This window comes from Ursus americanus, chromosome 20 (genome assembly GCF_024610735.1).
Source record: "Ursus americanus isolate L20-20 chromosome 20, mUrsAme1.1.p, whole genome shotgun sequence".
Lineage (NCBI taxonomy): Eukaryota > Metazoa > Chordata > Mammalia > Carnivora > Ursidae > Ursus > Ursus americanus.
Genome location: NC_142146.1, coordinates 54341217 through 54368007, shown reverse-complemented (window position 1 = coordinate 54368007; position 26791 = coordinate 54341217). Strand labels below are relative to the sequence as shown.

General features: G+C 37.5%; 1 protein-coding gene across 1 annotated transcript in view; it reads right to left on the bottom strand.

Annotated features, from left to right (window-relative positions):
• The window catches only part of NMD3 (NMD3 ribosome export adaptor), a 114579-nt gene that overhangs the window by 80187 nt on the left and 7601 nt on the right, over positions 1-26791 (bottom strand). Inside the window, exon 2 of the mRNA XM_045811307.2 lies at positions 17879-18036. The gene's annotated coding sequence lies outside the window, so the exon portion shown is untranslated. The remainder of the gene's footprint in view (positions 1-17878; positions 18037-26791) is intronic.

The window sequence follows — 26791 nt, the reverse complement described above, 5'->3', positions numbered from 1 at the left end:
AGGATTATCGATTTTATTTATTTTTTTAAAGAACAAGCTCTTAATTTCATTGATCTTTTCTATTGTTTTTTTTCTTTTAGTCTCATTTTTAAAATTTCTTTTCTTTTTTTTTTTTTTTTTAAAGATTTTATTTATATATTTGACAGAGATAGAGACAGCCAGCGAGAGAGGGAACACAAGCAGGGGGAGTGGGAGAGGAAGAAGCAGGCTCATAGCAGAGGAGCCTGATGTGGGGCTCGATCCCGGAACTCCAGGATCACGCCCTGAGCCGAAGGCAGACGCTTTAACCGCTGTGCCACCCAGGCGCCCCTCATTTTTAAAATTTCTGTTCTGATTTTTATTATTTCTTTCCTTCTACCAACTTTGGGCTTTGCTTGTTATTCTTTTTCCAGATCCTTTAGGTGTAAGGTTGGAGTGCTTATTTGAGATTCTTCTTGTTTCTTGAAGTAGGTCTGTATTGCTATAAACTTCCCTCATAAAACTGTTTTTGTCATGTCTCAAAGATACTGAACTGTTGTGTTCCCATTTTCATTTGTCTCCATGTAATTTTTTATTTCTTTGGTTTTTTTGATGCACTGGTTGTTGAGTAGCATGCTGTTTAGCCTTCATGTGTTTGTATTTTTCCAGTTTTTTTTCCTCGTAATTGATTTCTGGTTTCATGATATTGTAGTTGGAAAAGATGCTTAATATGATTTCAAACTTCTTTAATTTGTTGAGACTTGTTTTGTAGCCTAATATATGATCTATCCTGGAAAATGTTCTATGTGCCTTGAAAAGAATTTGTATTATGCTGTTTGGATGAAATGTTCAGTATTATTTATTAATTCCATCTGGTCTAATGTGTTGTTCAAAGCCACTGTTTCTTGTTGATTTTCTGTCTAGGTGATCTAGCCATTGATGCAAGTGGGTTATTAAAGTCCCCTACTATTATTACTACTCTCATTTTCTCCCTATATGTCTGTTAGTATTTGCTTTATATATTTAGGTGATCCTGTGCTGGGTACACAGATATTTACAATTATTATATACTCTTTTTAGATCATTCTCTTTATCATTATGTAGTGCCCTTCTTTGTTCCTTGTTACAGTCTTCATTTAGTCTATTTTGTCTGATATGAGTATTGCTACCTCAGTTTTTGGTTTTGTTTTGCTTCCATTTGCATGAAATATCTTTTTCTATTCCTTCACTTTTAGTCTGTATTGTTTCTTTAGGTCTAAAGTGAGTCTCTTGTAAGCAGCATATAGATAAGTCTCGTATTTTAATTCACTCAACTCACCCTATTTCTTTTGATTGGAGCACTTAGTCCATTTATATTTAAGGTAATTTTTGATAGGTATGTACTCATTGCCATTTTGTTAATTGTTTTCTGATTGCTTTTGTAGTTCTCTGTTCCTTCTTCTCTTACTCTCTTTCCTTGAGGTTTGAGGACTTTCTTTAGTATTATGCTGGGATTCCTTTCTCTTTAGTGTGTGTGTGTGTGTGTGTGTGTGTGTGTGTGTGTGTGTGTGTGTGTATGTGTGTGTCTTATAGGTTTTTGGGTTTTGGTTACCAGGAGGCTCATATATAACATTCTGTGTACATAGCAGTCTGTATTGATAGTTGCTTGAGTTTGAACACATTCTATGTGTACTAAATTTTCCCTCCTCCACATTTTATGTATTTGATGCCATATTTTACATTTTTATTTTATATATCTCTTCAGTAATTTTGGTAGATATAATTGATTTTACTACATCTGTCTTCTAACCTTCATACTAGCATTATAAGTGATCGAACTATTGTCTTTACTACCTAGATGTCTATTTCCTTCCCCAGGTTAGGAAGTTTTCAGCTATTACTTCTTCGGATAAATTTTTTGCCCCTTCTCTCTGTCTTCTCCTTCTGGGACCCCTAAAATGCAAATGTTAGCATGCCTGATGTTGTTCCACCCTAATCTAGCCTCATTTTTTACTTCTTTTCATTTCTTTTTGCTGTTCAGATTGGTTGCTTTCAACTACCCTGTCTTCCAGATTGTTGATCTTTTCTTCTGCATCCTCTAATCTATTATTCACTCTAGTGTGTTTTTCGTCTCACTTATTGTTTCCTTCAGCTCTGACTGGTTCTTTTTTTAAAATCTTTTTTATTTCTTCGTTGAAGTTTTCATTGAGTTTGTCCACTCTTCTCTCAAGTCAGTTGAGTGTCTTTATGACCATTACTTTGAACTCTCTATCAGGTAGATTGCATTATTTCATTGAGCTCTTTTTCTGGGATTTTGTCTTGTTCTTTCATTTGGAACATATTCCTCTATCTCTTCATTTTTTCTCTTTGTTTGTTTCTATAGATCAGGTAAGTCAGCTACATCTCCTTGAAAGCAGTGGGTTGTGTAGAAGTCCCATGGTGCCCACTAGTGCAATCCTCCCTGGTCACCAGAACCTGGTGTCCCCAGTGTGGGCTGTGTGAGCCCTCCTATCGTGGGTGGGCTGCAACTGCTGTGGGCAAGCTGGTGGGTGGGGCTGCCCCTAGCCTGGCTGTTAGCAATAACTGCCTAGAACTGACTTGTGCACACTCGTGGCCAGGTCTTACCCCTACCCCTACACTGCTGGCTGAAAGGCTACTGCAGCTATGGCTACTGCAAGGGTGTGGGTTGGTGAGGCTAGTTCCCCTCTCCATGGGCAGGAGTCACTCTGGACAGGTGCAAGTCTCCACTGGGGCTCCACGGGCTGTGGCAGTCACTCTGGGAGGACATCAGCCCCAGCTGATAGTGCTTGCTAGGTGTGGCAATGTAGGAGGCACTTTGGACACCTGCCATAGCAGGCAGGTTGGGTGGGGGAGGTCTGAAGGAGAAAGCTGGGGTGGGGCAAGTGGTGTTAGCAGGGTAAATGGAGAATGGCAGAATTGCCTCCCACAGGTGTTTGATTAGAAAGGCTGAAGGAAGACAAGAAAATTGGTATCCACTAGCCCTTCCGTTCCCAGAGAAAGCTTCTGCAAATCCCTGCCCCTCTAGCACATGTCCTAAAATTATTCAATAAATCTTTCCCATATATCCCAGGTGTTTTTCAAATTGCTGCTTTTTAAAATTTTATTTATTTAATAATTTTTATTTTGTTATATTAGTCACCATACAGTACATCCCCAGCTTTTGTCAAATTGCTGCTTCTATGCTAGGTCTCAAACCCATTCTTGGATACAGTGCACTGGCTCTTTAAGAGCAGAGTTATAGCCATCTTGTTCTTCTAAAGTTAAGCCCTGCTGATTTCCAAAGCCAGACATTCTGGGAGCTCATCTTCCTATTGCAGTTTCTCAGGGCTGGGGGTGCCCAATGTGAGACTTGATCCCCTCTCTCCTCTGTGCCTGTGATATTCCTCCCACTTGTGGGTTGCCACACCAGGGGTTTGGTTGGCAACAGCATCCCTGCCTCTCCTACCCTTCTTGATGTAGCTTTCTCTATGTCTTTAGCTGTGGATGGTCTGTTCTGCCAGTCTTGGGTCATTTTTAGAGTGAGTTGCATTACACATCGTTGCTGCCTCAATGTGTCTGTGGGAAGATGCGAATTCAGGATCTTTCTACTTTGCCATTTTCCCTGGCTCTCTTCCTAATCTATTCTGATAAGGACATCAGTCATACTGGATTACAGCCCACTTTAATGACTCGATTTCAACTTAATTAACTCTTTAAAGTCCGTATCTCCAAATAAAGTCACATTCTGAGGTACTGGGGGTTAGAAGTTCAAAATATGAATTTGTGTGTGTTGGGGGAACACAATTCAGCTCATAACACCATGGCAGGACTAATACTGCATCTCTGCCTGTTCCTCTCTGCATACACTTATATTGTGATCTAAGTCTTTGGCTACATGCCCTTCCCCTGACAAGACTCAGACTCCATTTGCATAGTAGCAATGTGTCACTCATCTCTGAGTCCCCAGACATGGAACCATTAACCACTGGTTTCTACAAGTTATTCAAAAGCTTGAACACACTCTAAATTTGGGGGGAAACAGCTCATTAACAAAACAAGTTATTCCTAGAGAAGAAACAGATGGCCAAGGACAAATTCCAGCCCACTGATGTATTTTGTTTGGCCACATTGTTGTTGTTTTATGAAATCAAGAGATTTTATTTTTAAAAAATCTGGAGTTTTCAGTTCTTTGAAAAATGTAGAGATTTGGCAACTCAAGGCTTTATTCCTGTATAGCAATAGTCAGCTTGGACATATTAGTAGTTGCCACCTTTATTTCTTTTTCTAATTTTTATTATGAATATCACTTATTATGAATTCTCATGTACTTGTCATATAACTAGAAATTATTAAAATGTTTCCAATCTCATTTCACCTATCCCTCTCTATTATTTTGCTTTTTGCTTAAATATTTTTAAAGTAAATCCCAGACATTTTAGTATGCCTTTGTAACTGAAAAATATTCTTTTAACATACCACTATGCCATTGTTATATCTTTAAAAATAAGCAATATTTCCTTAATAGCATCTAATATACAGTATATACTCATATTTTCTTATCTCAAAATTGTCTTTTTTATAATTAGTTATTCCAATCAAGATTCAAAATTACTAATCACATTTGTCTCTTAAAACGCTTTTAAAATATCATTTAATTGATAAAACTGGGTCATTTATCTTATAGAATGCCCCAGAATTTAGAATTTGGCTGGTTGTTTCCTCATGGCATCATTTAATTTGTTCTTCTAGCTTTCATACTTCCTATAAACTGTAGTTTGACGCAAGGCAGCACTGTTCAATGTTACTTTCTACAGGGATGCAATTTTTTTTATGTCTATGCTGTTTAATAGAGTAGCCATGACTGCAGGTGATGAGTAAGCCCTTGAAATAACTGAGGAACTGAATTTTCCAGCTTTCTACAAGTATGAGCTAGGGTTTATTGGATAGAAGAAGGAAGTGATGGACTCGACTTCTGGATCTTGCCTCTAAAGGGAAGGGAGTTAGCTTTCACTCTCCCTTCTTCAGACTTCAGACTTCTGCCTGACATGTGAATGTAATGATGACTATGAAACACCATAAGCATGCAAGTGATATTCTAGAGATGACAGAGTAATTAGAATGAACCTGGATTTCCAATACCATAGAAACCCCAGACTACTGATGTTTAAACTATTATGGGAGACTTAAACATCTATCTTACTATCTTACCGTTAATTTGGATCTTACTAAAAGCAAACAGATCACTAACTAATACATATCCCATTTAACTCATCATGCAAGGCCATGGGGTTAGAAAAAGGCTCTTAATAACGATATACATAGGAGTACTTTTTCTGTGTGGATGTCACTTTTCCTTTTTCCTCAACCTGCTGGGTGTGTCCTCAATGATCAAACAGACAAAAACTATCTGTCTATTAGATAATTATCTAATACCAATAGTTTTTGCAGGGACGGCATATACATGAACTCAATAAGGGATCTTCCCTCCCAGAGGCCAACCCTGCCACACCCTGTCAGGCTGATTTTATATGACCCCTTTCATCATGTAGACTATAACAAGAATAAATGCTTAAATGTGCATTTGAATAGGCTTCCCCTATCCATCATTCCTCTGCCAGCAGTAACATCTGTTCACTTATTGAACCTCTTATACCAACATGTTTCTTTGTCAATATTGCCCTAAACAAAAATTTATTTAATGGCAAAAAAATGTAAAGCAGTCGTATAATGCTCCTGCTGTTCTTACCATGTACTCTAGCCGTAAAGAACAGTAGAATGGATAAAGGAGGGAACTCATTAACACCAAGCTAAAGCTGCATGACCATTTATGAAAATGAGAACAAGGCTTATACTGTATTTTCTTGGTTGGGCAACTGACCATCAGAATAATAATTACATTGTCCAGCCTCCCTTGCGACTGTCTATGACTACGAACTAAGGGTTAGTGGATAGAAAGAAGTGACGGACTCGATTTCTGGATCTTGCCTCTGAAGGGAAGGTAATAGCTTTCACTTCTTCTTCAGACTTCAGACTCCTGCCTGGCATGTGAAAATAGTGCCAGAAGATTGAATAATTGCCCTTTGCCCTTCTTCCTTTCCAGAATTGCATAATTTAGCAGAATCTTGAATTTCTTTCCGCTTTTCCCCTGTTGCTGTTGATAGCAGTAGCCTTTAAACTTCTTTGCCGTAATTCTTCAAAATAATTTTTAAAAAATATTTTTGCATGATTTTAAGTAACCTAAAATTTTTCAGCATAAGTTTAAGTGGTTATAATTTGTGGCATATTATATGTATTTACATTTTTTAAAAATAAAATGTATCATGCTTTTAAATAAATTCAATAAAAACTTTACAGTACAACAATTTGAGAGCTACTAGCATCCATTAAAAATATATGAACAATTTCTCTTTTTAATTCGTGTAGTTAACATACAGTGTTATATTAGCTTCAAGTGTACAATATAGTGATTCAACAATTCAACAATTCAACACTTTCCAGTGCTCATGATGATAACCGTACTCTTAATCCCCTTCTCCTATTTCACCCATCCCCCCCCATCCCGCCCACTTCCCCTCTGGCAGCCATCAGTTTTGAACAAGTTCTTTTTTAACAGTCAAAAGTTCTATATCATGTTTTTCCTCCTTGAATTCATATTTGTATTCTACTCCCCTCACAAAATTTTATCCTCGTGTATTATATTTTTATGCTTGAGTGTCTTATATTGACCATTCTTTCCTACTCTGTGTCACAAAAATACACATATACACTGAAATTAATGTTTTTAGATTCTCTGGAACACAAGATTCTAAGGTTAAAAAAATGTCTCCTACATTGAATTAACCTTACAATTATTATGTAAACACAAATGATCAAACCAACATACATACAAAAAAATTTTGGTGAAAATAATCAATATAAAAATAAAACATTTATTAGCTATTCATCTCTTATTGAATTAGACAGAGCTTAGAAACTATACAGCTAGGGAAAAATGGATGAAAAATACTCATTAGTAGAATGAGAAAGGGTACAGCATCAATTATATTCTGATTTTTAAATCTTTACAGATTTTATTTCTGAGAAGTGCTATTCCTATATATATATATACAGAGAGAGAGTGAGAGAGAGGGCACACACAACTTTGTTTCCTTTTTGTTTTTTTTTTCCAAGCAGTCTCCATCCTCAACATGGGGCTCGAACTCCTGACCTTGAGATCAAGAGTTGCATGTTCCACCAACTGAGGCAGACAGGCATCCCACATGCAATTGCATTTAATGTCTGAAAATGATAGTTGGTAATCATGCATTTGACAAAATTAGAACAGCAAATCATCATTTGCAAAAAAGGAACTAATCTTAGTTGAATAAAATATTTAATTTGGGATATTACATCCTGACTCCATTTGGATAACACTTAACGTAATTGTGGTTTTTAAGAGTACAGTTTAACCTATTTTGTGCAAATTAACAAAATAGAAGAAAAATGTTGGATTATTTGAAAAGCAGATCTAAAGAAAGCATTTCAGTGAAAGCATTACTTCTAAAATTAAAAACATATTCCTGTTAGTTAATATATATCTAATTAGTACCATTTAGGAATAAATAAATGAGTAGAGAATTGGTTAATGAGTGACAGCCAGCAGTAGACTTCAAGTAAAAATAAATAGGGATTTAGAGTAAGCAATACTTTTTTTAAAAAAAGATTTTATTTATTTACTTGAGAGGGAGAGAGAGAGCGCACGCCTGAATGAGCAGAGGGGAGGGGCAGAGGGAGAGGAACAAGGAGACTCCCAGCTGAGCACAGAGCCCGGAAGGGGAGGGGGTTAAAAATCCCAGGACCCTGGGATCGTGACAGGAGCTGACGGCAGATGCTTAACAGACTGAGCCACCCAGGAGCCACTGAAGTAAGCAATGCTCTCGTTAAAGTTAATGAAAACGATTCTTTTTACCAGTCTGAATAAGCGTTTAACAAAAGATAAATTTTCCCAGCTAATTCATGGGCTATAGAATATATAAGGATATTTTGACAGAACTGGAGTAAGAATATTCTAGGAAATCCTTGGCTTACAGGTATATGTTTCCTATGGCATTTCCTCTAGATGGATAAAGCGACACAAGTTTTATCATCTTCTGCTGGAAAAGGATGGCTGCAATTGTGTGTGGGAGAATGAAAGCTTCAGATGTATGAAATGGGTTGGTGGGCATAGTGGAGCTTACAATACTTTGTGTTTCTTTGGAAACTTCCCTGGATATACAAGGTTGACCATTCACCAATCATATCTATAATACATAAACTTGTCCTCCCCAAATAGATCATTGATTCTGGGACTGATAATCGGCCTAAGCTGAGCCAATCATATCTTCTAAGGAATTTGAAATTTTGGACTAAAGGTCACCCAGAACATAATTTGTTAGACCTAAGTCACCTTAATGGCAGAATTCTATTTATTACATTGAGTAATTCTATTTATTTATTTTTAGATTTTAAAGATTTTATTTATTTATTTGACAGAGAGAGAGAGCACAAGCAGGGGAAGCTGCAGGAAGAGAGAGAAACAGACTTCCCGCTGAGCAGAGAGCCCAAAGCAAGGCTTGATCCCAGGACCTTAGGATCATGACCGAAGCTGAAGGCAGATGCTTAACTGACATAAAATGTTTTATTAGTTTCAGGTGTACAACACAGTGATGAGACAAGTCTATATATTATGCAATGCTCACCACATTAAGGGTAGTTAATCATTTGTCACGACACAGTTATTTCAGTATTAGTGACTATATTGCTTACACTATACTTTTCATTCCTTATTTATTTTATAACTGGAAGTTTGTCCCTCTTAATACCCTTCACCCATTTTGTTCTCTCTCTCTCTCTCCTACAGCAATCACCAGTTTGTTCTCTGTATTTGTCTGTTTCTGTTTTGGTTTTTTTTGCTTGTTCATTTATTTTTTAGATTTCACATACAAGTAAAATCATGTGATATTTGTCTTTGTGTGACTTATTTCACTTAGAATAATATACTCTAGGTCCATCCATGTTGTTGCTAATGGAAAGATTTCATTCTTTTCTATGGCTGAGTAATATTCCATTGTATACACATACCACATCTTTATTCATTGATCTATCAATGGACACTTACATTGTTTCCAAATCTTTTGTATCTGGCTATTGTAAATAATGTGTCAATAAACATACGAGTGCATATATCCTTTTGAATTAGTGTTTTGTTTTCTTTCAGTAAATACCCAGAAGTGAAATTACTTGGCTATGTGGTATTTCTTTTTAACTTTTTGAGGAAATTCCACACTGTTTTCCACAGTAGCTGCACCAATTTACATTCCCACCAACAGTGCACAAGGGTTCCTTTTTCTCCACATCCTTGCCAATACTTGTTAGTCCTTGTCTTTTTGATATTAGCCATTCTGACTGGTGTGAGGTAATATCTCATTGTGGTTTGAATTACATTTCCCTGATGATTAGTGATGAGCATTTTTTCATGTGTCTATTCACCCTCTGTATGTCTTCTCTAGAAAAATGACCATTCAGGCCCTCTGCCCATTTTCTTAACCAGATATTTTTTATGTTAATGATGTTGTCTCAGTTCTTTGTATAGCTTGGATATTAACCCCTTATTGGATATGTCATCTGCAAATATCCTCTCCCATTCAGTAGGTTACCTTTTCATTTTGTTCATTTCTTAATAATTTTAATTCTTTTCTGAGTTCTAGCACCTCAGTTAAAATTTATTTGTTCTTCCATTTGTTATGTTATTTTCTTTGTGTTGATTTGAGATATTGCATTATCATTTTTAATCTGCTTTATGAGAATGTCTTTTGGGGAAGTTTTCATCATCTATACGTATATTATTCTCACTTTCCTGAACTTTGATGGAATTTAATCTCCATCTTTTCTGCTTCTCAATTATTATGTTAGGTTTCTTAAGCTTTTAAAAAATGATGTTGTTTTGGATAACTCTTTAGAGTGAAACTTCCTATCTAAACCTCGATAAGTTTATATTGGAACATTATAGTTCTAGAGTTCTCTTGTTTCAGTGTTTTTTATTTTATTTATTTATTTATGAGAGAGAGAGAGAGAACAAGCACATGAACAGGGGGGAGGAGAGACGGAGAGGGAGAAGCAGCCTCACAGCTGAGCGGGGAGCCTGACATGGGGCTTGATCCCAGGACAGGGATCATGACCTGAGCCAAAGGCAGACACCTAACCAACTGAGTCACTCAGGTGCCCCTCAATGTTTTTTATAATGAAAAATTGGCAAGAATATGGCAAGCTTACATTTTGAAATTTGACCGTTCCTTCCTACCTCCATCCCATTATTAAGCTGGATGTTCTTTTTCTTTGGCCTTTGCTGTGTCCTGCTAAAAATGGATTCTATCCCCAGATGTTTCTTTGAGGAGTTTTGTCCCTGAAGAGAGCTCTACTTAGAGGATGTATGTGGACCATGTCATTCCAGCCTTTTCAGATTTGCCTGCAACCCTTTGCATTCCCCTTACAGAGAGACATTTAATATTGATTCTATCAAGGAAAGAAGAAAGATTAAACATGTAAATATGAGATTGAAAAAAGGAAGAAAAATTTTCTGAGGAAAGTCCTTTTGTGGCTATTACAACATCTGTCTAATAAAAATAATTAAGAAATAAGAGAAATTTCCCAAAGTTTCATGTAGAAAGTACCGTACTGGTTAACATTTCTCTTATAAGTAATAGGAACCATTTCTAACCAGCTGACATTTTAAAAAGATAATTTATTATAAAAAGCAGAGCTGATTCAAATGGCCCAAGGGTAGGACAACAGCCAAATGTGCTGCACGTTCCCCACCCCCCCCAGCCCCAATCTGCTTCAATCTCTGTATCTTCTTTTTCCCTCCTCTCTTACTACACACTGGTTTGGCCTACTTCCTGGTTCACAAGGTGGAAAGTATCCATTGATATCTGAGTCTCCATCTCCTCTGTTCAAAAAATGAGGCAAAATAAGCCTAGAATTTCTAGTCTACCCTCCAACTGCCCTCAGAGGGACTGTGATTGGCCCAGCTTTGATTCAGGTGCTCTGAGTGCATGACGAGGGCCAAGAGAGTGGAGACAAGTTGTGAGAACAGGAGTGTTCCCACTGTTATCAAATTTTGGCATGGATGGAGCCTGATGATGAGAAAGAAGAGGGGCAGGGCAAGTGGAAAGAAGAGTCGGTTCTTGGAAAACAGGGAGCCAAACAGACAAAGCAGGTATGGAATCCATACTTCTATTTTCATCAGCACTAGACATGGATATTTCACACATGACATCTGCTTATGAGAAGTCAGGAGTAAGAAAAACTGGTTCAAAACCTAGAAGAATGAAAAAGAACTAGGAGATCTTTTCTACTCCATCTTCAACATTATTTTCTGAAACAAAATCAAGACTGTGAGACATACAATTGCTGCCTAGGAGGTTAGAAGCAATGAAAACAACATAAAACAAAAACCCAAACTGAATTCTGAGCTTTAAAAAGCATATGTTTGCGGAGCACTGTTCCTGTTACTTTTTTCAGAAGGAAATTTAGACTCTCCAGTAAACTGAAAATGTGATAGCAGTGTGAGCTTCCGAAATAGTTTGTTTAAATGGACATGGAGAGGTTAGCTGCTGAACTTAATATAAGCCAAATAGACCAAGTGAAATACATATTTTGGAAGCAAATACTTTACAAACTAAGCTACACGCTCCACTTGAGAAAGATGAGCTATTCGAAATAGCTTTGGTTAGTGAATAGCGAGAGAGTTTGAAACACCAAAAGATTCATTTTCAGAAGAATACAAGTTGCAATCCTAGAAAATATTTACTGTCAGCTGTCACTGAGTTTTTTTAATTTATTGTTTTACTAGGTTTTCATTTTTAAGACGAACAGAACAATAAATCCTCTCAACCTCTGGAGAGCAAATATTTTGAAGATAAATATCTCGATTCTTCTGTCATATTCTTGATAGTCTTCTTGGGAAAGATGCATATTACTCATAAATACTTGTGGCACATAACTTTCTAAAATAAATTTGAAGTTTAAAATATATGCATGAATTTACATTGTATAAAAATGCAGTGACACACATGCCTGAGGTGGGCTTCTGTCATAGGAGAAGCCCTCCAGAGACTGAATTGTGTCTTCTCATTTTTGGTGAGGAAAGTTGGCTTTGCTTCACCATTTTCAAACACGAAGAATCTTCCTGCAAACGTGCCATGATGGTAAGGATGTTGGTAATGGGGAAAGCTGTGCACCTGTGGGGGCAGGGAGTGTATGGGAAGTCTCTGTACTTTCCTTTCAATTTTGCCGTGAACCTAAAACATAAAATCTTTAGAAAAAAAATCTTCCTGATCTTTAGGATATCATTTGAGTTTCTCTCTTAGATATGTAGGTATCTAGTGTCCCTGATTGGTTGACTAAATTGTGAAGAAGAGGCCAATGTCCAGTAGGCCCACCAAGAATAACATCCAAATCTGCACCTGTACACATGAGCAATGACAAGTAAGCCATGCCTGCTGCCTGGCTCATCACCGTCGTAAGACACTAGCAATTGTTAAAGGCATCTCAGGTTCAGAGATGTTAAAATGCTAAATTTTAAAAAAAGTGCAGCTTAGAAGCTGCATAATTATTTCAGATGCCTCTCTGATGAGAGAAGTCACTTGAGCTGAAAGAATGGAGCCATGCAGAACTCCAGGAGAAAAACATTCTAGGCATAGGGAACAGCAAGTGCAAATGTTCAGAGGTAAGATGAACTTGGTATATGTGTGTGTGTTTATTTCAAGTGTTTATTTAAATTCTAGTTAGTTAACAGATGGTAAAATTGATTTCAGGTGTAGAAGTTAATGCTTCATCACTTGCATAAAACACCCAGGGCTCATCAAAAGTGCTCTCCTAATACCCATCACCCATTTCGCCCATTCTCCGTCCACCTTCTTCCATCAACCTTCAGTTTGTCCTCTATAGTTAAGAGTCTTTTATGGTTTGCTTCTCTCTCTTTTTTCCCCTTTCCTTAGGTTCATCTGTTTTGTTTCTTAAATTCCACATACGAGTGAAATCATATGGTATTTTTCTGACTGACTTACTTCGCTTGGCATAATACACTCTAGCTCCATCCACATCGCCACAAATGGCAAGAGTTCATTCTTTTTGACGACCGAGTAGTAGTTCAGTGTGTGTGTGTGTGTGTGTGTGTGTGTGTGTGTGTGTGTGTATGTGTGTAAACATCTTCTTTATCCATTCATCAGCTGATGGACATTTGGGCTCTTTCTATAATTTGGCTACTATTGATAATGCTGCTAAAAACATTGGGGTGCATGTGTCCCTTTAAATCAGTATTTTTTTATCCCTTGGGTGAATTTGATGTGTTTAACAGAAGAAAAGGAGGCCAACGTAACAGATAAAATGAGCCATTAATGGGGAGGGTAGAAGGCAGATGAAACAAAGTACAGAGTCCAGTTTCGAGGCTGGTTTCAAACAAGGCAAAATGAAATGCTGTCCAAGGGTGAAGACCACATTTTGGTTATGAGTCTACGTGCAATTATTTTCTTTGTCCTACATCTAAATATTGCTGATGCAGTTACTTAAGGAATGACCTTAATTGAAGTTGAATGTCACTGGATTTTTTTTAAGGTTATTAAAGAATTAGGCTCTACAAAAGTCTCAGGAAGACGCAAGCAGCTTGAGACAAAGACCGCTCACCCCTCGGATTTAAATAGATGAATATCACTTAGAATCATCATTGTGATACAGCTTCATCCTGATCCCTTGCATGTATTTCTACTGAATGAAAGTCAGAATTGGAGACTCCCTTGAACTTGAGGCCCAGATCAAATGGCCCTGACCACTGGGTTCACCACATGCAGTTTTGCAGATAGTTCACATGCAACCCAGGGAACATGGTAGGGCTACAATCCAGCCCAAGTTCCACTAACCCGGCTGTGAGCCTGGCACTGTGCTGTGTCCACCAAAAGGGGTTCTTTTTCTACTTTGCACAAAGTTCCCATGTGACCTAGCTTTGGCCCATCCCAACTCCCACCTCACCTTTCTGGTTTTTGTAACTATTATGATTTGTTTGTATAATACTTTCTAATTTTCACAGGTCTTTAAACTTATTCTCTTGTCACACAAGGCAATTTCTTACCCCAATTTTATAGAGTAAATGAAGGACCAGCAAGACCATTGGTTGGTGCAAGGTTTTTCCCTGAGAGTGGCAGAATTGACCCTAAGTCACAGATCTTTAGCTGGGGTCTCATTCTAGACCTCGCTGCCTCAAGTGTGATTATAGGGGGAGAACTTCAGTGCTGGCCGAACTGACGCTCCTGGCTTAGGATGCTCCAGGGCCTGTCTTTTGTTTGTTGTTATTGTTGTTTTAAGATTTTATTTTTAAGGGGCGTCTGGGTGGCTCAGTCATTAAGCGTCTGCTTTCGGCTCAGGGTGTGATCCCAGGGTCCTGGTATCGAGCCCCACATTGGGCTCCCTGCTCAGTGGGAAGCCTGCTTCTTCCTCTCCCACTCCCCCTGCTGGTGTTCCCTCTCTCGCTGTGTCTCTCTCTCTGTCCAATAAATAAATTTAAAAATCTTTAAAAAAAAAAAGATTTTATATTTAAGTAATCCCTATGCCCAACGTGGGGGTCAAACTCACAACCCCAAGATCAAGAACTGCATGGTCTACCAACTGAGCCAGCCAGGTGCCCCATCTCCAGGGCCTTTCTAACCACAGAAAGTGCTTCTCCATCCTTTTATTGCTCACACTCACTTTTTTGCTGGGCCAGCATTCCTCACTCTTCTCCTTGTGTTTGAAAATAGAGCGGCTGCTATGACCACTAAAAGTGGCTATTTTATTTCAAAAGACAATCACCAATTTTTCACTTCACGTGAACTTTATATTCTCACAATGTTTTCATGGTATAGAAGGGAAACGTGTTAAAGAAAGCGGTGTAAAGATGACATAATAGAATCAGATGTTATTCTCTAAATAACTTGTTCTGGTATCTATAATTGTGGTACCATTGCAGAGCATACTGGGTCACAGCGTTTTCCCAATGGGTTTCAATCTCTTCGGGCAACCTCATGTTCATTTTTCCATTCAGTCTCCTTTTGGTTGAGACCTCAAGAACGCAGGTGTGAATTCTCTCCAACTTGGTCACAGTCCAAGGAAACATCCTTAACCATCTTTTCTTAGGTTGTGCTCCCACCCTTTGTCAGAGGCAGGAACTCTCTCACTTATCTTCCAAATTCTTTGTTAATTTAGAAGTCAGAATAATATTAAGGCAGTTGCTTCTGATGGATATGGAGACCAAAACAGGTGAGTGAGAACGTATTCACCTGCTGACCACAAAGGGAGAATAAAGAGATTGCAGCGAATTTTGACTAAAATTGAATTTATTCAGTTTGACCATCTATCAAACTGAAGTTGTCACTATGCTTTTATGTTAAAACAGCCTGGGTTTTTGTTTGTTTGTTTGTTCGTTCATTTTTAAAGATTTATTTATTTATTTTAGAGGGGGGAAGAGGGGCAGAGGGAGAGAGAGTCTCAAGCAGACTTCGTGCTGAGCATGGAGCCCGACTCAGGGTTCGTTCTCATGACCCTGAGATCTCATGACCTGAGCCAAAATCAAGAGCCAGATGCTCAACCGGCTGAGCCCACCCCAGCACCCCTAAAATAGCCTGCTTTTGAAAATGATAATGGTAACAGAAATTCTTTGTTTTGTTTTGCTTTTTAAAAAATGTCCTTACTTGGCAAAATAAGGTCACAAACCATAAGAATGGGAGCTATCGTCCTAACGTCTGTGATACAGGAGGAACAAATCCTCACTGTGGAAGATACTTCCATTTTCCTCTCATGTGTGTTTTACCCTACGGCCAGGACTGGGTCAGCAATTCTCAATCCATAATGGAAGCAACCTACTTTGCCAAAATGATGCTTGCAATTATTCTGAGAATAGAACACAGAAACAGGAAGAACTTAGGTACCTACCAAAAAGGAAATGGCTAAATACACCATAGAACAAGGGATATCATACAGCAGTTAAAAAACTGAGGCAGATGTAAACGTATGACAGTTGAAGCTCTCCCTAACCAAGCATTTTATGAAAGAAGGAGTGTATTCGTTACCTAGTGTATTAGTCTGAGATCTCCAGAGAAATGGAACCAATAAATGTATATCCACCAAATCTACCCGCATCCACATAACGGTAGAGGCAGATTCATCATAAGGGATCGGCTCATGCGGTTATGGAGGCTGAGAAGTCCAAGACCTGCCGTTGGCAAACTTACAAAAATTATTAATTTTTCAAAATCATTGGGATTTCCCTTATTGATAGGAGATTGTGAATTTATTATAAGGAAAAGAAAGAACCAATGAATTATGGGTACACACTCTGTTAATTAATTGATTTATATAAAAGTTATGCCCTTTGGAAAATATTTGTGTATCTTTGCTAACTTGGGACATCCTCATTATCCCTCCTTTGCCCTACGGGGAGAGGCAGTATTTTGCCCTTTAACACTGAGCCCTGGCTGGGACAAGCCCTTCCCTAATCTCCCCACCTGAGCTGAGAAACGGTGGCAGGGAAGCTTAGTGCAGGCAGTCACTTCTTACTGCCGGTAGAAATGGCTTCTATCAAGGATGCCATCCCCAGTGGGACCCTGCCTTGACTGCCTCCCTGGCTGTCCCCCATCTATCTTGATGTCTCAAGGTCCACATCATATCCCAGCAAGGACTCGAAAGAGAAAAAAGTTCTTCTTCTCTAGTTCCTGTACCTCCTCCATCCTTAATTTTGCACCCCAATAATTTACAATTACTAGTCAAGTGGGTGATCGTCAGTAGAATTGTTTCCCTTCAAAAGATTCACCACCCAAACAGGGCTATGGTTATTCTAAGCTCCACCCTTCCCACCCCTCAGGGTCGTTATGACATAATGGCAGTCAACATCAGGACATTCTGGGTTATAGAATCTTAGTGGGCATACCCACAATCTACTCTGTGCTAAACTGGACTAAGTCCAAGTCACTTCTTCAAAGTCCCAGAGGTAGATCAGGTATGCCCATCTCTCCCGCTCCTAATTCTCTGTGCATTACTCTCCAAGAAGAACACATGTATACACATCTCCAGCAATAAAAACCAAACAGGATAAAATCTAAATCCAAATATGGAAAATAATCCTTTCTCCTGTGGAAGACACAAGTCTGCATGGTCTTGGCTTTGCTAAAATACCACTCTTTGGCAAGACGCACCAGTAGTACATTACAAAATAAAATATTTGGCTTAGCTTCTCAAACATCTCCATTCTGGTAGCCTCAGTTTCCCCTAGGAACAACACTTTTGTGTCTCTAGAAGTGAGGAGTGTTCCCAAACAATACGCACAGACGAAGGGACGTCTCCTCTTCCATTGAAGAATACTGTTGAAGATCTTATAAAAGAGCTTCCCTCATTTCTGGGCTACTGAAAGTTTATAAAGATCAGGGTATAATCTCAATACATTGTGTGTGTGTGTGTGTGTGTGTGTGTGTGTACTATATTGCAATCTGCAAGGTGATACATGATAATGTGTGAATATCCCATTGCCCAATAATCCTCAAATATCTTCCACCCAATAATTTTAGCATCCTTTGATGATCTTGCCTGAATGATTGCAACAGTGGTTGCAAATGGTGATTTTTCTAATTCTATCATTTTTCCATATTTATTAGCTGGCAGCCTTTGAAAGAAGAAAGCTCACCTCCACCACCACCTTTATTTTGAGTGTCACTACGGACTAATGGGTTCTTTTCTGACTCAAAATGGTGTAATCCATTGTCATTGTTGTTCTTTCTGATGTTCGATGTATCGCAAATTTGGCAGCAGGAAAAACTTTAAGCTAATTCCTATATCTTCTTGACACGTCCCCAGTAATTTTAAGTATTTCCTCAGTTTTTCCCACAAGGTGTTTCCAACTTACTGTGTATTTCCTGTATCCTGGACTTAAAATCAGCCATTTCCCCAAAGAACCTGGGTTCCTTTCAGTGGAGAACAGTATTTAGAAATCAGCATCTGTGTACGAGATACGCCCAATGTTACTGGAACGTTATTGCTTCTAGGCTTCTTCAGGAGACAGAACTAGGAAATAAACATTTAAAAAGAAGCATGAGTTAATACTGATACCTCCAATTCAAATCAAATCTAATTTCAAAAACACATGATTCTTCCTAACCTCCTCCTATTCCAATTGGAATCTCCTTTCTCCCACAGTGAGGAAAGATCTCATGGTTTCCAATAATTTTCCCAACATATACAAAACAAACAGAACCTCTTTACTGACAGCATTATAAAAAACAACCTATGAAGAAAATGTCATTATTTATTCGCAATTCTTTTTGTACTTAAAATACATTCTGTTAAGGGAGTACTGTGCTCCAAAACTAAATTGAATTAATTCTTTTTTCTGAGTGGTTATGGTATCAATGTGATAGTTTCATTAGTGAGGTTAATTTGTTGCTGTGTTCAATATTAGGGTCTTTAAAAAAATTTTTATTGATTTAATATGCAAAACATTTACATGGTTCGAAAGTCAAAACTACATAAAGAAGTAAGCTCAGAGAAATCGTACTATTTCAACATTTTCTGGTTTATCCTTATATTTCCTTTTAAAATAATATGCACATATAAGGGCACCTGGGTGGCTCAGTTGGTTATGTGTCCGATGTTGATTTTGGCTCAAGTCATGACCTCAGGGTCATAAGATTGAGCCCCATGTTGGGCTCCACTGCTTGGGATTCTCCCTCTCCCTCCTCCTCCCTTCCCACCCCCACTGCCACTGGTGCACGTTCTAAAAAAAATAATAATAATATGCAAATATATATGTCGTCCTATTTCCCCCATTCCTACAAAAATGTTTGTATTATATATACTCTTCCACAACTTGCTTTTTTTTTTCATTTAACAATATTCCTTGAAACCACTCCATGTTGGTTTACAGGGATCTCTGCTGCATAGGCTGTTCTCTACTCCTGCTATGAAAATTGATTTGTTTAAACTTTTATCTCCACTAGGGACAATTTTGGAAATTTTAAGTTTCCTAGGAAATTATTTATTTCAACTAGATTTGCAAGTGCATTTGCACAAAGTTGTACAAAGTAGTCTCAAACTTTAAAAAATTTCTGCTGTTGCAAAGCTTAGATCTTCCTTGTCATTTCTTGTTTTGTGTATTTTCTCCCTGTTTCTTCTCTTGATTAGGTTAGCTGGTAGTGTGTCTATTTATATTTTGCCTAAAAACTATTTCGTTTTGTTTTCCCAAAGATTTATTTGCTAGTTCTGTTATTTTTTCTTTTTCAATAATTAATTTCTGCTTTTTAATCTTTATTTTCTTCTTCCTTTTGTTTCTTTTACTCTTCGCTTTCTAGGTTTGGAATTAAAAGTTTAGTTCATTTATTTCCATTTTCCTCTACTTTTACTAATAAAGTTATTTTAAGCTATTGATGTTTCCTCTATCACTGCTCTAATTATCCCTCTATCCCCCATATTTCCTGTAAAATAGAAGTCTAATTAGATTTTAATGCAAGAATACTTACCTGATTCTTGTGTACTTTCAATTACATCTCACCACAAAATACACATTATTGTCCTAGCTTTATTGTTGCTAAAATTGATCATTGGGCTCTGGTGGTATAGCCAGCTTTCTCTATTGTAAAGTTCCCTATCAACATTGTACCTAATATTTTCAGTAACCTTAGGCGATGTTTCCCAGATAGCCTTTACGTCATAAGAGGATGCAAAATGGTGATGGCCTATCCTATCATTGCTTCTTTATTCATGACCTGGCACTCATCTACAAAAAATTTTTCCTCAGGGCACCTGGCAGGCTCAGTCAGTGGAATGTGTGACTCTTGATCTTGGGGTGTGAGTTCAGGCCCCACATTGGGTGTAGAGATTACTTCAAAGTAAAATCTTAAAAAACAAAAAACAAAAAACCTTCCTCATCTACAAAGAATTTTCCTCATTAATTATTTCATTTATACAGGAAAGGCAGGATACTTGATTACCCTCCCTTATTCATCAGTGTTTAAATTACATCACTTAGTAATCTGGCAACCTCCAATGGTAACCAATGCGTGCTTTAAAGCAGCACCATCAACAGATTTATATGTATTCAATTCATTGCAGTCATTGCTGTTTTTACCTAACTTTTAAAATTTTATACTTGTATCTCTTTTACAGTGACAATCAAATTCTAATGGTATTAACACAATTATTTATCTGCCTTTTCCTCCTATGTCATCACTGTTTTTACTACAAATAAGACAACCAAATGCAGTATAAAATTTCTTCACAGTTCTTTTTTCCTTAGAATACATCCTACTAGGGGTCTACTGTATTTTAAAATGAAGTAATTAATCATTTTATCTACATAGTTATGGTACCAAATTGATATATGGTTATGTTCATTTGTTTCCATTTGTTTTCAATTTCAGGGATTTGTTTTTCCCGTTTTCTAATTATATAAACCGTTTATATGGTTCAGAAGTCAAAACTATACAATGAACTGCACCCACAGAACTTTCTCTTCTATCTTTGCCCTTTTATCCTGCACTCTCTCTTCCAATATAGGAAACCATCTTTATTAGTTTTTGATGTATTGTTTCATTGTTACTTTGTGAAAAATATGAACAAATGTTTTCCCACCGTAACAATATTTTCTCACCATTTCTCATACAAACATTCTCTTGCATTTTGCTTTATTTCACTTAACAATATAGCCTAGAGATTGTTCCATACCAATATATGAAAATAGTTCTCATTCCTTTCTACAGCTGCATAGTTCTCCACTGCTTAGATGCGCCGTAGTTTATTAAACCAGTTCCCTGTCCCTGGACATTTGGGTGGTTTACAGTTTTATAGGTTTGTGCCTGTAATATCATATTTTTGCAGGTATATCTTTGGGAGACATTCCTAGAAGTGAGATTGTTGAGCCAAAGGTAACATTGCCAAAGTCCCCCCCACCCATGATGGTTATACATTTTTCCTTTCCACAAGCAAATGAGAAGACTCCAATGTCATGAAGATTTTCCTCGACATTTTCTTCTATGAGTTTTATGGTTTTAGTTTCTACATGTAAATATTTGATCCATTTTAAGTTAACTTTTGAATATGATGTTAGGTCAGGGTCCAACTTCATTCTCTTGGACATGGATATCCAGTTTTCCCAGCACCATTTGTTGAAAAGACTGTACTTTCACCATGAATAATATTGGCACCCTTGTTGAAGTCATTTGAACATATATATGACAGGTTATTTCTGGGCTCTCTATTATATTCCTTTTATCTTACTGCCAATACCACACTGTTTTGATTACTATAGCTTTGTAATAAGTTTTTAAATCAGGAAATGTGAGACCTACAACTTCGCTCTTTCTCAAGATTATTTTGGTTATTTGGGGTCCCCTGAGATTCTGATGAATTTTAAAATGAATTTTTCTATTTCTGCAAAAAATGCTATTTGAATTCTGATACGGATTGCATTGAATCTGTAGATCACTTCAGATAATACTGACATTTTACCAATATTAAGTCTTTCAGTCCATGAATACAGAATTTCTTTTTCTTTTTTTTTTTAAAGATTTTATTTATTTATGAGATAGAAAGAGAGCAGGGAAGGGGGAAGCAGAGGGAGAAGGACAAGCAGACCTGGTGCTGAGTGTGGAGCAGGACGTGGGGCTTGATTTCAAGACCCTGAGATCATGACCTGAAATGAAACCAAGATGGAGCGCTTAACTGAGCCATCCAGGTGCCCCCAGAATATCTTTCCATTTATTTAGGTCTTCTTTCATTTCTTTGAGCAATGTTTTATAGTTTCCAGTGTACGAGTCTTTCATCTCCTTGGTTAATTCCTAAGTATTTTATTCTTTTTGATGCTGTTGTAAATGGAGTTGCTTTCTTAATTTCCTTTTCTGATTGTTCATTGTTAAATATTTCCCTTATTAAAGAAAGGTTGAGCATCTTCTCATACATTTAGAGGCTACTTGCACTTCTCTTTTTGGTGGAACTGTCTGTTCATATCTTTCACTCATTTTCTTATTGTGTTGTTGGTATTTGTCTTCTCAATTTTTAGGAGCTCTTTATATATTACTAATATTAGCTCTCTGGATAAGGGTTTGAGTTACACAGGTGTATGCATGTCAAAAATCAGTAAAAGTACACTTAAATTTTGGGAATTCATTGCATTTAAATTTTATATCTGGAGACAAGTGTAAACAAATATTGAACTCTGATTAATGATAAACATGTGGAAGTACTTAAAAAGCAGTATACTGATGTTTGCTGTTTAGTTTGAAATGCACTGATAATAGTATGAGTATATGGGTGTTCCCTACATAATTTTTTCAAATTTGCTATATGTTTGACAATGTTCATAATGAAATACTGAGAAAAAATAGTAGCCCTTTAATCATATACAATACAAATATTTTCTCCAAGTTGTCATTTTTAAAAAACTTTTCTTAAGGTTTTTCTAATGAAAAATGTTTTTAAAATTGTTTATAGGGGTACTTGTGAATCTTTTATTGCTTAACTTTGAGTCACATTGGGCAGATTTTCCTTCTCTTAAAAAGCAATTCATCCATTACTTTTTTTCTAGTATTTACATTATTTCCTGTGTGTGTGTGTCTGTCTCAGCCAAATCTTTATTTTTTTAATGTTTTTTTATTATATTATGTTAGCCACCATACAGTACCTCCCTGGTTTCTGATGTAAAGTTCGATGATTCATCAGTTGCATACAACACCCAGTGCACCATGCAATACGTGCCCTCCTTACTACCCATCACCAGACTATCCAATTACCCCACCCCCCTCCCCTCTGAAGCCCTCAGTTTGTTTCTCAGAGTCCATAGTCTCTCATGCTTCATTCCCCCTTCTGATTACCCCCGCTTTCTTTATCCCTTTCTTCCCCTACCGATCTTCCTAGTTCTTATGTTCCATAGATGAGAGAAACCATATAATTGTCTTTCTCTGCTTGACTTATTTCACTTAGCATTATCTCCTCCAGTGCCGTCCATGTTGCAGCAAATGTTGAGAACTCGTTCTTTCTGATAGCTGAGTAATATTCCATTGTATATATGGACCACAACTTCTTAATCCAGTCATCTGTTGAAGGGCATCTCGGCTTCTTCCATGATTTAGCTATTGTGGACAATGCTGCTATGAACATTGGGGTGCATATGGCCCTTCTCTTCACTACGTCTGTATCTTTGGGGTAAATACCCAGTAGTGCAATAGCTGGATCATAGGGTAGCTCAATTTTTAACTTTTTAAGGGACCTCCACACTGTTTTCCAGAGTGGCTGTACCAACTTGCATTCCCACCAACAATGTAGGAGGGATCCCCTTTCTCCACATCCTCTCCAGCAATTGTTTCTTGCCTTGTCAATTTTTGCCATTCTAACTGGCGTAAGGTGGTATCTTAGTGTGGTTTTGATTTGAATTTCCCTGATGGCTAATGATTTTGAACATTTTTTCATGTGTCTGTTAGCCATTTGTATGTCATCATTGGAAAAGTGTCTGGTCATATCTTCTGCCCATTTTATGATTGTTTATTTGTTTCTCGTGTATTGAGTTTGAGAAGTTCTTTGTAGATCTTGGATACCAGTCTTTTATCTGTAGTATCATTTGCAAATATATTCTCCCATTCCATGGGCTGCCTCTTAGTTTTTTTGACTGTTTCCTTGGCTGTGCAGAAGCTTTTTATCTTGATGAAGTCCCACAAGTTCATTTTATCTTTTGTTTCTCTTGCCTTTGGAGATGTGTCATAAAAAAGGTTGCTTTGGCCGATGTCGTAGAGGTTGCTGCCTGTGCTCTCGTCTAGGATTTTGATGGATTCCTGTCTCACATTGAGGTCTTTCATCCATTTGGAGTTTATCTTTGTGTATGGTGTGAGAGAGTGGTCAAGTTTCATTCTTTTGCATGTAGCTGTCCAATTTTCCCAGCACCATTTATTGAAGAGACTGTCTTTTTCCCACTGGATGTTTTTTCCTGCTTTATCAAAGATTAGTTGCCCAAAGAGCCGAGGGTCCATTTCTGGGTTCTCTAGTCTGTTCCATTGGTCTATGTGTCTGTTTTTGTGCCAGTACCATGCTGTCTTTGTGATCACAGCTTTGTAGTACAGCTCGAAATCCGGCATTGTGATGCCCCCAGCTTTGTTTTTCCTTTTCAACAGTTCTTTGGCGATTTGGGGCCTTTTCTGGTTCCACACAAATTTAAGGGCTGTTTGCTCCAGTTCTTTGAAAAATGTCATTGGTATTTTGATTGGGATAGCATTGAAAGTGTAGATTGCTCTGGGTAGCATGGACATTTTAACTATGTTAATTCTTCCGATCCATGAGCATGGAATATTTTTCCATCTTTTTGTGTCTTCCTCAATGTCTTTCAAGGGTGATTTATAGTTTCTAGAATATAGGTCCTTTACGTCTCTGGTTAAGTTAATTCCAAGGTAACATATGGTTTTTGGTGCTATTGTAAATGGGATGGATTCCTTAATTTCTCTTTCTTCAGTCTCATTATTTGTGTATAGAAATGCAACTGATTTCTGAACATTGATTTTGTATCCTGCCACATTACTGAATTGCTCTATAACTTCTAATAGTTGAGGAGTGGATTCTTTTGGGTTTTCCATATAGAGTATCATGTCATCTGCGAAGAGAGACAGTTTGACTTCTTCTTTGCCGATTTGGATACCTTTGATCCCTTTTTGTTGTCTGATTGCTGTTGCAAGGACTTCTAGTACTATGTTGAATAATAGTGGCGAGAGTGGGCATCCTTGTCGTGTTCCTGATCTTAAGGGAAAGGCTTCTAGCTTTTCCCCATTGAGAATAATATTTGCTGTAGGCTTTTCATAGATGGCTTTTATGAGCTTGAGAAATGTACCCTCTATCCCTACACTCTGAAGGGTTTTAATCAGGAAAGGATGCTGTATTTTGTCAAATGCTTTTTCTGCATCTATTGAGAGAATCATATGATTTCTGAATTTTTGTTTCTGGATAAAATCTAAGACACTGATAGATTTGCGAATATTGTACCACCCTTGCATCCCAGGGATGAATCCCACGTGGTCATGATGGATAATCCTTTTAATGTACAGTTGGATTCTATTAGCCAGGATCTTGTTGAAGATTTTGGCATCCATATTCATTAGGGAAATCGGTCTGTAATTCTCCTTTTTGATGCGGTCTTTGCCTGGTTTGGGGATCAAGGTAAAAGACATGACCCATCCATTTGCTGTCTACAAGAGACTCATTTTGAACCTAACGATACATTCAGACTGAAAGTAAAGGGATGGAGTACCATCTTTCATGCCAGTGGACCTCAAAAGAAAGCTGGGGTAGCAATTCTCATATCAGACAGATTGGATTTTAAACTAAAGACCATAGTTAGAGACACAGAAGGGCACTATATTATTCTTAAAGGATGTATCCAACAAGTCGATATGACAATTATAAATATATAAGCCCCCAACAGGGGAGCAGCAAGATACACAAGCCAACTCTTAACCAGAATAAAGAGACATATAGATAAAAATACATTAATAGTAGGGGACCTCAACACCCCACTATCAGAAATAGACAGAACACCTATGCAAAACTCGACAAAGAAACAAAGGCTTTGAATGCCATACTCGACGAGTTGGACCTCATAGATATATATAGAACACTACACCCCAGAACCAAAGAATACTCATTCTATTCTAATGCCTATGGAACATTCTCAAGAATAGACCATGTTCTGGGATACAAAACAGGTCTCAACCAATACCAAAAGACTGAAATTATTCCCTGCATATTCTCAGAGCACAACGCTTTGAAATTGGAACTCAACCGCAAGGAAAAATTTGGAAGAAACTCAAACACTTGGAGACTAAGAACCATCCTGCTCAGGAATGATTTGATAAACCAGGAAATCAAAAATCAATTTAAACAATTTATGGACACCAATGAGTATGAAAACACAACGGTCCAAAACCTATGGGACACTGCAAAGGCAGTCCTAAGGGGGAAATACATAGCTTGAATACATAGCTCAAAAGAATAGAAAAATCTAAAATGCAGTTTTTATATTCTCACCTCAAGAAGCTGGAACAGCAACAGAGGGACAGGCCTAATCCACACATGAGGAAGCAGTTGACCAAGATTAGAGCAGAAATCAACGAATTAGAAACCAGGAGTACAGTAGAGCAGATCAACAGAACTAGAATCTGGTTCTTTGAGAGAATTAATAAAATTGACAAACCTCTGGCAAGACTTATCCAAAAGATTAGAGAAAGGACCCAAATTAATAAAATTATGAATGAAAAAGGAGAGGTCACAACCAACACTAATGAAATTGGAAGGATTATTAGAAATTTTTATCAACAGCTTTATGCCAATAAATTAAGCAATCTGGAAGAGATGGAGGCCTTCCTGGAAACCTATAAACTACTAAGACTGAAACAGGAAGAAATTGATTTCTTAAACAGGCCAATTAATTATGAAGAGATTGAGTCAGTGATAAACAACCTTCCAAAAAATAAAACTCCAGGCCCGGATGGTTTTCCTGGGGAATTCTACCAAACATTCAAAGAAGAAATAATACCTATTCTCCTAAAGCTGTTTCAAAAAATAGAAACAGAAGGAAAGCTACCAAACTCATTCTATGAGGCCAATATTACCTTGATCCCCAAATCTTTATTTTTAAAGAATAAATCACTGTGGATCCAGTGAAGTCCCCTGGGCACCCTAGTCTCTGTCCCTTTATCCCATCCCCAGAAGTAATCACTGAGCTGATTTTGGCATTTATCGCTTTTGTGCTTTTGTTATATATGTTTACCATACATGTATATTTACAAACAAT